This window comes from Herpailurus yagouaroundi, unplaced genomic scaffold, assembly GCF_014898765.1.
Source record: "Herpailurus yagouaroundi ecotype Mexico unplaced genomic scaffold, PumYag 188, whole genome shotgun sequence".
NCBI classification, from domain to species: Eukaryota; Metazoa; Chordata; class Mammalia; order Carnivora; family Felidae; genus Herpailurus; species Herpailurus yagouaroundi.
The window spans coordinates 18,402,965-18,417,519 of record NW_024412419.1 but is presented as its reverse complement, the minus strand read 5'-3'; positions in this window follow the sequence as shown (position 1 = coordinate 18,417,519).

Here is a 14,555-nt window from a genome sequence, read left to right as displayed (position 1 = left end):
GATACTGGTACACACCTAACACAAAGGCTAAAATAAGAATATCAGACAATGCAAGAACTAATAAGCCTATAAAGTGACTGGAACTCTCATATAACTGCCGGCAGGAATGCAAAATGTGGAGTAATTTGGCAGTTTCATATAAGTTATCGTACACCCAGAATTGCCACTCCTCGATATTTGTGTACCCAAAGGAAATGAAAACTTATGATCATACAAAGACCTGTACCTGAATGTTTATAACAGCTTTATTCACAAGTTGCCTTAGGGAAACAACTCCTATGTACTTTAAGTAACAAATGGATACACAAACTGTGGCACATCCATGTAAAGGAATACTGTTTGGCAATAAAAAGGAATAAAGTACTGATACCTGCAAAACCCTGGATGAGTCTCTAATACATTCTGCTAAATGAAAGAAGCCAGACTCAAAAGGCTGTGTACTATATGCTTCCATTTACTTGATATTCTGGAAAAGGCAAAACAGATCAGTAGTTGCCAGGGGTAGAAAACAGAGGAAGAGGTTAATTGCAAAGGGGTATAAGGACATTTTTGAAGGTCATGAAGTGTTTCTACATCTTGATTCTGGTAGCTGTCACATTATTTGTAACTAGATGTGTCAAGCTCATAGAACTGCACATTGAAAATGGTCAATGTCATTAAATGTAAATTATGCCACACTCTTTAATTTTTTAATTTATTTGTTAAAGTTTATTTATTTATTTTGAGAGAGAAAGCACAAGTGAGGGGAGGAGGAGGAGGAGGAAGAAGAGGAGGAGGAGGAGAAGAGAGAGAGAGAGAGAGAGAGAGAGAGAGAGAGAGAGAGAGAGAGAAAGAGAATATCCCAAGCAGGCTCTGCACTGACAGTGCAGAGCCCAATGTGGGGCTAGAACTCATGAACTGTGAGATCATGACCTGGGCCAAAGTTGAACACTTAACCGAATGAACCACCCAGGCACCCCCTATGCCACACTTTTCTAAAGAAAGGAATATAAATACATGAAATCCAGTTGAAACCAAAAGACACAATATCTAGCTGATAGAAAAAGAAGAAAATATGGCAGACAATAAGAAAAACATAAATTGTATAGAATGTCTCAGATTTGACAGTAAATGTAAATTAGCAGTTGAAATTTCCAATTACTATCTTTGAAAGTGAAAATTAGAAGCCATTTGACTGGGATCAAGTCTATGTTCAAGTTTAAAAACTATGCATCGATGATAATCATAAGAATGAGATCCTAAGTGATCTCATAAGAGTGATCTCATAAGTGATCTCATAAGAAGGTCCTAAGTGATCTAAGTAGCCCTTAAGTATAATTTTTAAAATGAAATGGTAACTAAAAAAAACGCCTTGACTTACTAATTGATTCAGCCACACAGAAATAATCTGAATAATCAAGCCTCCAGGATGTAAACCCCCAAATCTTTACTCAGCAAAGGCAGATAAAAGACAAAAAAACATTACCATTGAAGGCCACTCTTCAATTGGTCAAAAGGTATTGTTGGTCTTTAGTCTGGTAACTTTAGTCTTTAGTACTGTATGTGATTATTGCTTATTTGTCCTAAGTGTTTGATACTTTAAGTATTTGACAAGATGCCAGCATGGTAGACCTTTCAGTCTTTTCCGTATTTCAGGTCTGGTAGTTTTCATGATCCAGTCATGCTAATGGAACAGTCTGATCATCTTGTGGAATCTATTTCCTGGACTTGGTCTTTAATGCATTCGCTGATCTTTTATCAAAAATACAGAGACCTCAGGTTTTGTAAAAACAGTCATACGTTTCCGCAAAGAGAGGAAGCACTGCTTTGTATTCAGGTAATCAGATTTTAAAAATAAAAACGGGAGAATCAAAGAAGTACAAATGAATGTAACCTTGAAATGCCACTTTCACATCTAAAATAACAACAGTAAACAAACAAAAAACAATAGTTCTCAGGCCTGTCAATGATTATGATGAAAGTGGTACACTTACTTTTGCTAAAATGGCCTTAGAAGTTTCTAAAATTATTTAAAATGGAAACACTTCATGAGATCTTAAAAATGTACATTTTGATTAAATAATTCTCCATTTATGAATTTATCGAGAGATCATTTCATGGGAACAAAATGATGCCTGACCCATATATCATTTCAGAATGAGCTAAAATAGCATTAAAATAGAAAGCTAATTAAATGTACACCATTAGGGGAATTCGAGAAAAAAGAAAAGAAATTTAGAGGACTACAGGCTGCGGGGACCTCTGAGGTAGCATGAGATTTGGTTTTAGCTAGCTGTAGTCAGCATTGATGGGTGAATATCTCTTGCTTCCTCCCCATACTGCCCTGATAATGGTGCCAAGCACCATATAACAAACTATACATTTTATTTTCTTCTAAACTGTCTCCTTTAATTAAAGCAAAAGCCACCCCATGAGTGGAGGGATTTTTGCCTGTCTTCACTGTTTTATATTTTTTTCTCTGTGCCTAGAGCAGGTCCTGGCACATAACAGATACTAAATAAATATTCATTAAAAAAATAACAAAGCGGGAAGGAAAAGATAGTAAGGATTTTTTCATGGTCTGATTCTGATTCTGTTTCTGGTTTTTGCTTTTTACTCAGTCATTTGTTTAGTTGTTCATGCAACGAATATTTACCAAGCCCTCCTCTGAGCCAGACGTCCTAAGAAATGTTGGTTCATAGATATGAACTGGAGAGTTGTGATCCTGCGGGAGTGTGAAGTTCACTGCCTGATGGGAAAAATGGCCACGGGAGTGTGATCATGAGGGAGATCATGAGGGGAAGTAGAGGGCACCATGGGGATGAATACCTCAGAGAACTCACTGCCTCGGGGATTAGTGATCCTTAGGGATCAAAGCCTTGAGTGGTGAGGAAAAAAGCTCATTAGCAGAGAATGTTCCAGGCCTGGTGGGCACACATGTGAAGGCTCAGAGCCACAGAGCACGACACAAGGAAGGCCAAGGTGGCTGTGGCTGAGGGTGTGACCGTGGCAGGAAACACAGTGCTTGATGAGGGCATGGAGGCAGACAGACTGGAACGGGAAGCCCCGGAAAGCCCTCTTCAGGACTTTGGTCTCTGTCCCCAAAGTGACAGGAAACACTTGACGAAGTTTAGATTTGAACAGGGGAATGATATGATCATATTTGAAGTTTGCAGAGACGGTTGTGGCTGTAGCATTGAACATGGGCAGGAGGCGTTTAAGACTAGAGGCGGCTGGCCCCGAGGGTAACACAAGCGCAAGCTGGTGGCCAGAAGTCCTGGGTCCCCTCCTTGTTCTCCCAGATTCTCCCACATATAAAGGAACTCTCTGTATTCTCCTATGGGGTGGTTATAAGACGTAAAGCCTGCAAAGTGAGGTCAGTGTGACCTGCATTTTGTTTTCCTCATCTGACCTGGAAGAGAAGATCCTAGAAATGAAAAGGAGGCCCACATTTTCTTAGGAATCAGGTGTGAGCTGAGAAATGGCCTCATCCTCCCCAGTGGCCCATCTGGAAAGAGTGTGAAGATAGTTGTTGGATTCCTACTTTCAATTCCTTTGATCAGTTATCACAGCTTGGGGATGCACACCATTAAGTGATCCAGGTTTTCCATTGCTTTTACCACATAGGTTAGTTTGGTGGCAGGGACAGAGGGGATATGAAGAAGGTGAGGCTTGCAGAATTCTTCTGTCTGTCCCACACATGCCTCGGCCCTGATAACAGACCCGAGGGAGGCGGTTTCCCTGGGGAGTGTCCCAGGCTCCCAGGGGCGATGCTGGCTGCCGACTCCTCAGTTCTGCATTTCTAATCAGTACCTAGCCTGCTGCGGTTTGGGGCCCAGCCTTTCAATTATTCAAGAATTGGAAAGTTATTTGTTGCCTGATACAGGATTTGCTTTTGTTCAACAGAACAAAATCCTGGTAGGTGAGATTCAGCACCCAGGGCGGCCAGGTCTCCAGATGCATGCGGGTTGCCGGCAGAGGGGCATTGCTCTGGGAAGGGGTCTGGTTCAAACGGCATATGGAGTAGATGCAAGAAGGAAAAAAACAAACAAACCACAGAGATGAATAGCGAACATCCTGATTTTGCCTTCTATTTGTCCAGCTAGAAAAGTAGCAGAAATAACAGAAACCTGAGGCTGTGGCTGAGGGAAGAGGCAGCTTTGCAGGGAAGCGGCCCCAAGCCAGGTGGTGAGTGCTCTGAGTTCTAGCTCAGATTCCACCTGCTAACCTGTCCTGTGTCTTCAGGGAGATCATTCTCCTCTTTGGGCCATGTCTCCTCACCTGTGAAATGAGGAAGATGGATTAAATGATCTCTAAGCTTCCACCACACTTCTGTCTTCCAATTTTGGGGCAATGTTCAGGTCCTGGTGCCCACTGTTCCTAGATCCTCTGTAGAGGATGGAGCTGGTGCTGTTATAATCACTTCTGTTCATTGTCACCCATTCAATATTTTATTCTCTCTTTCAACAAACACATACTGAACCCTTGCTGCGTACCTGGGTGGGGGGACCCCTTCAGGGGATCCCAGACTGAAGGTCTCACGTGATGCAGCCAGATTATGAAGGCTGATGGAATATTACTTCTACTTTTTCTCCTATGAGACTTTGAAGACTGGGTTAGTTCTAGAAGCCACGGGGCCCATTCACATATGCATTGGTTCATTAAACAAACATAGACTGAGCATAAATTATAAGCTAGGTGGCATATAAGGGAAAGTCAAAGATGAGTCAGGTAAATGGCTTGCCCTCAAATTTACATGGTCTTGTTGATGAGGCTGATGTATATAATAAGTAAACTATAAGGCAGATAAATGCAAGGAAAATTATATATACAGGGAATTATGAGGGCACAGAGGAGCAGTGCCACTGAACACTGGAGAGATTGGGGGCACTGTTCAGAGGGGCTGGGATCTGAGCTGAGGGTTATTTTCAAATAGTCATATTACTTTATTCTGATTATGAAAGTTATATACACATGTATATATGCATATATAGCTGTATGTAATATGTATGATTATGTGATACCTGGTCATCTTAATTTTCTTCTTCCTTGAAAGTTCTGAATTTTCCTTCATAAATGTGTATATGTATATGTATTTGTATATTTATATATAAGAAACAAAATTCTAAACATTCAAGAGAAGAAAACTGAGATGACCAGCTATCCCATAGTTCAGAGGTAATAACTAAAAAAAGATTTTAAAAAGGCATATAACTTCAGTATATATTTTTAGGAGATTTTTTTGATGTCTTTTCTGCCTTCTTTTTATTTTTTGACCAAAAAGAAATCACACCATAAATACTGCTTTGTAAGTTGCATTTTTATTTGATAATATATCATTGACATATTCACATCAATAAATAAAATTCTTCTTCATTATTTTTAAGAGCTGTATATCATATTCTATTGTATAAATGCCTTGTTATTCTTTTAACTAATGCTCTATTGATAGATTTGGGTTATTCCAATTTTTCAGTATTGTAAACAACATTGTGATAAACATGTTTCTCCTTAGGACAAATTCTTAGAAGCTGGATATCTAGGCCAAAGGATATTTTAAGTATTGACACACATTTCCATATTGTGCTTTAGTTTAAAAGCAGAATTATATGTGTGTGTGTGTGTGTGTGTGTGTGTGTACTCACAAGTACACGTGTTTGCTTTAGTTAATATTAACTGAGTACTTCCTATGTTCCAGATACTAGACTAAGAACTTTACACACACCATCTGATCTAATGATTGTAATATTTCAGCCCAAACAAACCACTGGTCCATAAACTCATTATAAAAGATATTTCAAGAAAAATAATCCAGAAACACATTTAATTTGCCAACCCAAGAAACTTAGTAGTATTTGGAAGCAGAAGGATTAGCATATTAAGTCCAAAAGGAATAATTAAATCTTTGTATTAGCTTTGTTAAGATGTCAGACATTCTATGCCATTGGCCAGAGTCTATGGCCTGTAAATTTAAATCGCAATGGGGAAGTTGCTCAAGAAAAGTCTGTAATTGTGGCCATGATGAACATACAGCCCTGCAGTAAATCCATTACATTTTTATTTCTCTATGCCAGCTGATATTGCTAGAGTTTGTCCTAGAAATTAGGAGACCCTAGGTCTTGATTTGCCTAGGGTAGTCCTGTTGTCTTGAAATAAATATTGATAGTGCATTCTTTTGTTCTCAAAAGTATGCCAGTTTGGACAATAATTTACTTTGAGGAAACTTGTTGCAGAGGGACAGGCTTGCTGATGAGACAGAAGCAAGTGTGAGCAGTGGCATCTATAAAAGGTGCTCATTCCCTTATGCTCAAGGCAGGCATCTCTATCCCTAACTTTCTAAAGAAACATAATTCCCCTATCATGCAGCAGGGTATCTGGTCACTTCACTTATCCAGATAATAGCTGAAAATCAGAGAAAAAGCCAAAGTATCTGTGTAGTAAGAATTAGTAAATCCTGTAATAAAGTTCTTGCCCTAGTCTATGGGAAAAATTCTTATTCAAAGCCTGTCTACTCTTCTTTTACTCACAGATCTCCCCAAAGCTTGGGTATCTTATTTCCTCCCCCCAGGTGATTAAAAGGATAGGTTAGAAAAGAGAACAAATGCCTAAGGCAACACTTCAGCTTGAGCAGAAAGAGAGCAAAAATGGCTTATATGAGAGAGAGAAGACAGAAAACTTAAAAGGAAAGGAAAGGACCGCCATTGCAACAGCCCAGGACCCTGCGATGAAGCCGGAGAGAATCAGCACAGGGGGCAGCAATGGGAGTTCATAATGATGACCTTGAACTATCAAGAAAGTGTTTTATGCATTTGGTAGGTTGTATTTAAGAAGGTAGCACAGCCTGAAACATTTTAGATGGGATCTCTATCCAAACTAGTTCATATTGTTGAAATTAGACTTATAAGAGGTAAATCTTCAGCAATCTGAACTCCTTGATTATATGGAATGACTTAACCTTCTGAGAGTCCTGGGCAGGAAAAAAAAAAGTAATATATAAGGAAAGGCATTTAAGTCATGCCCTCAGACCTCAAATTCTTACTCATAATGTAAGTTTTTCACTCTTCCTAGATGTCTTTGCATTTTACAAAGGAGTCAAGTTCCAGTAATAGAATTCCAGGCACTGAGAACACAGGAGGAAAGTTTTCAGAGCCAAAGGATTTTTCTGCTTATCTATGCAGAGAGTTTGGCTTTTCTTCCTGTGAAGATAGTCCTGTAAAAAGGGTGGCCTTCTTAGCTGCTCATGTCCTTTAGAGTCATAAACTCCCACCTCTGAGGGACCCTCTGGACTTGAATCAAGTCCATAAGACAAAGAGCAGAAGGTCAAACATGCTCATGGTCAGACAGAAGGCTAAGGGGTTCCCAGAGCAACTGAGGGTACTACTCAGAACTAATCAGAAACAAACTTATGGATCACTTAAGTGACAAGTGGTCCTAAGCTCTCAGAGTCAAGACCGTTGGGGTTCTGAGAATTCTGGCTGAATATCCAGCAGGCCTCTGCTCATTAATTCCATCCGTGGTGATGTTTAAAGTGTAATGAAAACTCAATGCAAAAAAATTAGAAGACTTGGAGCTGTTAATAGTTATCCCCAGGACACATAGCCTGAAGACAGAGGATGGAGGGAGCAGGAAAGAGAGATGGATAAGGCCACCTCCACTGCCGTGTTGCTCTCCTCATTGGTGCCCCACAGGAAACTCAGCCTAGACTGCAGATGGCTCCCTGGCTGGATAAAAACTCTAGATGAAAGGAGCACCATCTGCCCCATTGGAGGGTCAATCCTCCCCTCTACCTAAAGCCTCAGCTCAACAGAGTAGCTCTGAGGTCTGGGACAGACACTTAAATCTGCAGAACCATGATGCATCCCTGCATGTCGTTCCCCAAAGTAATTCTGGTCTACATCTCCCTGCCGGAGGCTCAGCGCCCCTCCCAGAATGTCACTAATCCAATACCCACTCTTTCTCTGGGAGATAGAACCTCGGTTTCTAATGTCCAACCAGGAAAAATAGCTGTTCAGATCCAAACAGCTCTCTGTTGACTCTACTTGCTCTTTTGATGCTTTGGGGGTACCAGTTTCTCATTCTTTCCTGCTGGAGGAAGAAGGACAGCAGGGCCACAGGCAGCTGATTCAGATATGCAGGGACTAAACAAGTTGTGTCCCAGACTTGGGTTGAGGCAGGAAGAGTGGCTGCTTCCCGTGCATGATCTCTTCTTGTACATGGATATCTCCTTTATTAAAAACAGTACCTATTTTCTGTGGTTAATATTTACAATTCCATTATTAGAGGCTTATTCCCCTATGGCTTGTGTGGGCCCACCTTATATGCCTCATCAATCATTGCACCTCTTGTGCTGCAAGAAAAGGTGTAGAGGGAGGGACCCCAGGGATGCTGGGGACCCTGGGCACCTGAGAACTGGGCCGGGGTGGGGGAGCACTGCGCTCCAGCTCAGGGAGAATGCTGACAACAGCAAAGACACATTCTGCTTCTCAATCCCTGGTGCTTATCTCACACAGCTTCTGTTCCTTTGTCACATGTTTTATGAGCTGAATTGTGTCTCTCCCAAATTCATGTATTGAAGTCCTAACCCCAGTACCCCAGAGTGTGACTGTACTTGGACGCAGTCTTTAGAGAGGTAATTAAGTTAAAATTAATTCATTAGGATGTACCTTACTCCAATCTGACTAGAATCCTTGGAAGAAGAGGAAATTAGGATACAGATAAGGACAGAGGGAAGGTGATGTGAAGGCACAGGGAGAAAGGTAGCCATCTACAAGTCAAGGACGGAGGCCTTGGAAGAAGCCACCAAAATAAACTCTTGCTGTTTACGCTGCCCATCCTGGGGTAGTTTGTTATGGTGGCCCCAGCAGACGGACGCACTGCATCATATCACCTCCACCTCACCAGCCCAGCCCTGCTGCCATCATGGACTCCTGGAACATGGCTGCTGAGTTTGGCTTAGCTCTGCCACCTGGCCACAAAGTACTACTTGAACACGGAAAGAAAATCCTATCTTCTACTCTGCTCAGAAAAGCCAAATTTAAAATACTTTGGTTCAGGGATTCAAAAGTTAGTGGCTGTGGATAGTACCAAGGAAGCTCAGGAGATTAAGGGTAAAGAGGCCCACCCCAGGGCCAAAACAGATTTTGGTGTTTACTAAAGAGGTGTTAACCACTGTCCTTAGGCCAGGGAAAACCCTTGGTATAGACCTGGATGTAGGGAGTTGTAGAGTCCCTAGGGTAGGTCATGGTTGTTCTATCCCTCAATGAGCTCCAACGAGAAGCAGGGTCTGCTATCCTCCAGGGAGAGCCCAGGCTGAGACCATAAGCCCTGGGGACAGACACCTGGGCTCAATGTACACACAGGTACACACAGATGCACATAGGCATGTACACACACACACACACACACACACACACACATACACACACACAGAAACCCGAGGCCTGCCTGCCTGAACAAAAGAGTTGCCTGTGGTAGTAAGATGCTCTCAGTTTAAGGAGGTTCAAAACAAGGACTGGGAGATAGGAGTCAGAGAAAAAGTAAGCCATAAGCTTAATTTTACTTCCTAAAGCAGGAGTGTTGACTGAGCTAGTGTAGCCAGCAATCAAAGAGGCCCCTGTCACCTGTCATATATGCCTGTCCTTCCCAAGGTGCACACCAGGACAGGCCACCCCTCTGTGTAACTCATTTCCACATCATCTACACTTTTCAATAAGCTCTTACTCTATTAGATTGCTTCTTGAAAGAGCCACATATTGAAAATCACTGGTCAGTCAGTTCTTTATTCTGTTAGTCACCAAACTGATTTTTTAAGCTTGGCACCAATAAAGCTGTGACGGCAAAGAACTGATATGGATTTCTCATTCTCACACACTCATATATAATAATAATAAAACTTTATTAAACAAGAGACATGTTGTTTCAGGGAATTTTTCTTTCCCTTCTCCAGTGCCCCAAGGCTAAAATATACAATCTTATTAACTTCCTCAAAGAAATACTCCATTCCCTTGGTGCACCTGCTGAGCATTCATCTTCTTGGACCTGGAAAATGAGACGGGTCCCTGACATGAAGGTGCGTGGGCCACAGTTGTATCCAGGGAAATCTAGGGGAGTGAGCCTGATTAGGACATTCCCAAGGAATCTTAGTGGAGTGCAGGAAGCCCTCTGTAATAGATATTCCTGCATGGCCCAGGCCAGGAAGAAAAAAAGAAAGGATTGGCACAGCAGGACATGCAGATAGGAGGGAGCCTGGAGATAACATTTAGTTCACATTCCCAGACAATAGGTCAGGAGACAGAGGCTCACACAGGGGCTGTCATTCACCCCAAGGCACACAGAATGGATGGTAGAGCAGGAACCAGAATCCTGGTGTCCTGTTCCGGGCTCCTTCCTTCCTTGCCTTCCACCCCACAGCCCCAGGATTGATCTCAAACTAAGGAGATTCTACTGTGATTTCTACATGTCCTGTGAGATGGCCTCATGCTCCTCAGGAAGGTCAGGGGTCATGTCCGGTCCCCCCATCTCTGAATACAGCTAAAACAATAGCCATGTAACTCACGCAGGCAGGAGAGTCCCCCCAAACCAGCCCAAATCTGCTGAATGAATGAACGACCCCCATGAATGAATAAGATTATGACTCAGGAATCTAATTTGTATCATCCTACCTGACTACAGACAGCGTGTGGTCCAGGGAAGGCTGACATTCTGAAACAGCCTGACAGTGGGTGGAAGACAAAGGAAGCAGGCTGTCACCAAAGTTACTTTGCAGATTCTCAGAAAGGACTGTCTCTGGACAGCCAGGGGTGTAGGATTAGATCTCTGAGGAGGGAGGAAGGGACCGAGGACCATCTGAAGGGGCGATCCCTAGGAGGCAACACGCAGATCTCAGCCACTGACGGAGCCATGGGGCAGAGGAGCGCGAGACTAGTGGGACCAACTCCATACTGCTCTGCACAACTGAGTCAGGGTTCAGGCTGGTCCCTTGGAGTGGGGGGCTGTTATGGACTGAACTGTGTCCCTCCAAAGCTCACCTGGCAAAGCCTTATCACCCAACGTGATTGCTTTGGAGATAGGTCCTGTAAGGAGGGAATTACGTTTTCTTGAGGTCACTGGGGTGGGGCCCTAATCTGATAGGACTTGTGTCCATATAAGAAAAGAGAACCCAGAGCTCTCTCCCTCCGCATGTGCGCAGAGAAGAGGCTGTGTGATGACACAGTGAGAAGGTGTTGTAAGCGAGCTGAGGAGACAAACACGTGAGACCAGTCCCGCTGGCCCTCGAGGTTGGGCTTTTAGCCTCCAGAACTGTGAGAAAATACATTTCCATCATTGAAGCCCCCCAGTCTGTGACATTTTGTTCTGGCAGCCTGAGTGTACTAACTCCGGGGCTGGTAGTCTCAAGCAGGGAAGTGCAGAGGGAGTTAGGGCCAGGGGAGCAACAGGGGACTCTCATTCTTGTCGACAGCTCTGTGTGCGCAAGCAGTCTCTCTTGGTGAGCCTTAGTGGAGTGGAACAGCCCAGGGCTTTTCAGGCACTGATGTTCTGTGCTTTCTCCTTTTATGAGGTCCTAAAAACAAGCTGGGATCTTTCTGGGAAAATGGGAAAAGGATCAAGTGGCCTCTGATAGCCATTGTAACCCTAAGACTCTAACTACAAGAATGACACACGCAGTTTATCATTGAAAATGGTTTATTGGGGTTTTTTAACTGCAAGATTGGAAATCTTTTCACTCCATATATGAGGGAGTAACAGCGGGCTAATTATAAATGAGTATTTATATATATTTATTTTGGATTATATATTCCGGATGTTTTTCAGTGAAAGCAAGTCAAATGGCTGTCAAATACACATGGTGTTCAGCAGAAGCTGTCTAGGTATTTACACGGTCTGGGAGGTTTTGCAAACGTATACAACAGCTGCAAAGAGCCAGACACATTCTCTGGTTGACCCTCTGCCCACCCACTAGTGGAGTTAATTTGTGGGGACCCTCCCGGGGTCCCTCTGACTCGCACTCAGGTGGTATCGATGCTCTGGCTCTGGACCCTGGGTCCAGCATCCACCCTCAGCCCCTCTGTCTGCTGTGCTCCTCTAGATCCCATTTCAGATCAAACACCAAATGTTGTCCAAGCAATTACCGTGCACCCAGCTCTGTGCTTTGCTGGACTGGGAGATAGTGGCTGAAATGAACTCTGAGGTTACTTCCAGCCAGAGACAGGGGAGGCTGCAAGAATGCACATTCTCAGGGAGCTCGGGTATCACTCCTCCAGGAAGCCTCCCTGATTCTGCAGACAGCAGAAGTGTTTAGCAAGCTCCATTAATTCCCTTTCCTCCTATACACAGAAATAGATGCTACTTTCCTACCGTCCCTTCATAGAAATGCACTCCATGTGACAACGGAATGTGGGTGGGAGTGATATGTGTCACTTCCAAATTTGGCTCCTAGCTGCTCCATTTTTACCTTGTCTGCCAGTGTAAAATGCTGAGGTCCTAGGAATTGGCGGGAGCTGCCTTATCTGAGAAGCCTGGATCCCTCAGTGACCATGTGGAGCAGGGCCCCCACATCTGACTGTGACAAGAGTGAGAAATAAACCTGCACTGAGCTAAGCCTCTGAGAGGTAGAGGTGGTTTGCGCAGCAATTGGCCTGTCCAGGCTGATACACTGACTGGTTGAAAGTTGAAAATAGTGGTCATTTGCTAATTGAACACACCCTCAGGTAGGGCACTCGGGAATATGCCTCTTGGGAATATGCGTGAACAGTTTTCTAATTTGGTAGTGCTATGAATGCAAACCATGGCCTGTCTGACTCCAGAGAGTGTGCTTCTGACCCATTTCTGCTTTGTCACTCTCCAGGCTACAGTGGTAGCCATCAGTGCCGTGGAAGACTGTAAGGGAGAGCCTAACTCATAATATTCCTGAGCTGGAGAGAATTCTAGAAGTTGTGCATATGGGCATTTTTTGTTGTGTGAATTGTGTCTCTATTTCACCTGCGTGTTCCTATCCCGTCCCCTCACCTCTATCCTCCCAAAAGAAACCAAAGCAGCTTTTGAGCTGGGTCTAGAACCATCTCTTGGGGTAACCTTCAGGCCGAAGGCAGCAAGCTCAGAGAGTAGGCTTTTGCAGATGGCCACTGTGGCACTTTCGGGAGCCCAGCCGAGATGCAGAGGTCCGATGTAGTGACTAGGCCTGCAGTCCACAGGCACACAATGGCAGAGGCCTGGTCTTGGGCACCCACGACCCCTGAGGTGCACTTCTATTTAATTGGGAGGTTCGCAAATAGAGAAATTCATAGCATTCTCAGCGGTTCCCTTGCTCGGCTGCCTCCCCGGTCTGGGCCTTGGCAGCACTTGCCTCTGTATAAATCACATTCCATCAGCGTAACTGCGGGGCTTCGGGGATCGTTTTGGAATACCAGGATGTTAATGCATTGGGTTTTGTTCCAAGCAGTGAGCCACCTCCTGGGATTTGGGAATCTCTCTTTTAAATCCAGATAGCACTAATGAGCTAGTAAGGGCTCCTGACCTCCTTGACTCCTTCCCTCACTCCCGTGGCTGCTCTGGGCATTGGAGTCAGCCCCATGTGCACTGCACTGCACTGCAGCCAGCCATGGGCCCGACATAGCCGTGGGCTTTCAGTGCAACTGGTTCCACCTGGAGGCATTCAAACTGCAATTTCTTCTTCCTTTTTTTTCTCCCTAAATTATTGAGTACACCTAAAAGTGCTTTTCACTTACAGGCTCTGGGTACATGTTTGTGGTTATTTTGACGGCAATTGCACTGGTGTCCTTTATAACAGGGTTTGGCCAGGAGCTTTCCTTTAATTCTATACCCAGGCAAAAATTATGCTGGGGTGTCGAGGAGGTGGTCTGAAAAGGGGAGAGTGATAAGGGGAAGACACAGGCTGACAAGCAGTTAAATATCACTTATCCTTTTAGCTAAGCCTGGCTCTCAGTGCCCGTGACTCAGAAATGCCTCGTGTAACACTTATTATGTGTCAGGGGCTGTTCTAAGTGAGTGTACAAATATTTACCAATCTACTCTTCTGCACTATTTTTATGTTCACTTTACCATAAGAAACCTAGGACACAACAGAGAGGCTAGGGAACTTGTCCAAAGTCACAGAGCTAGTAAGGGGGGCTGCCAGGGTTTGAAGCAGCAGCCTCTGGCTCCAAGGACCACACACTTAATCACTGTGCCGTTTCTCTCCTCCACAGCTATTCCTGCCTCTCAAGCTTGGCTCAGATTGTTCATCTTACCTAGAATGCTCTGTTCCTTTCCTCTTCACACTTCTGAGTTCTAGCTCATCTTTCAAGGCCAGCTTACAACCTAGTTCCCACAAGAAGCCTTCCTGAACATTCTGCACCGTGCTACAGTTGACTAACTCTGAAATCTGGTAGCACAGTGTTTCAGGGCATGGCACTTGGCACTAAACTGTATAGCCTTAGATCGAACCAAGCCCTATCTCTATGACCTTACATAAATTAATTAACTTCTGTGAGCTAAGTTTTCTTATCTGGAAGTGAAAATATGTGTTGCCCAACAATACAACCCAACAGGGCTGTTGAGGGGATTAATTGGATTGTCAT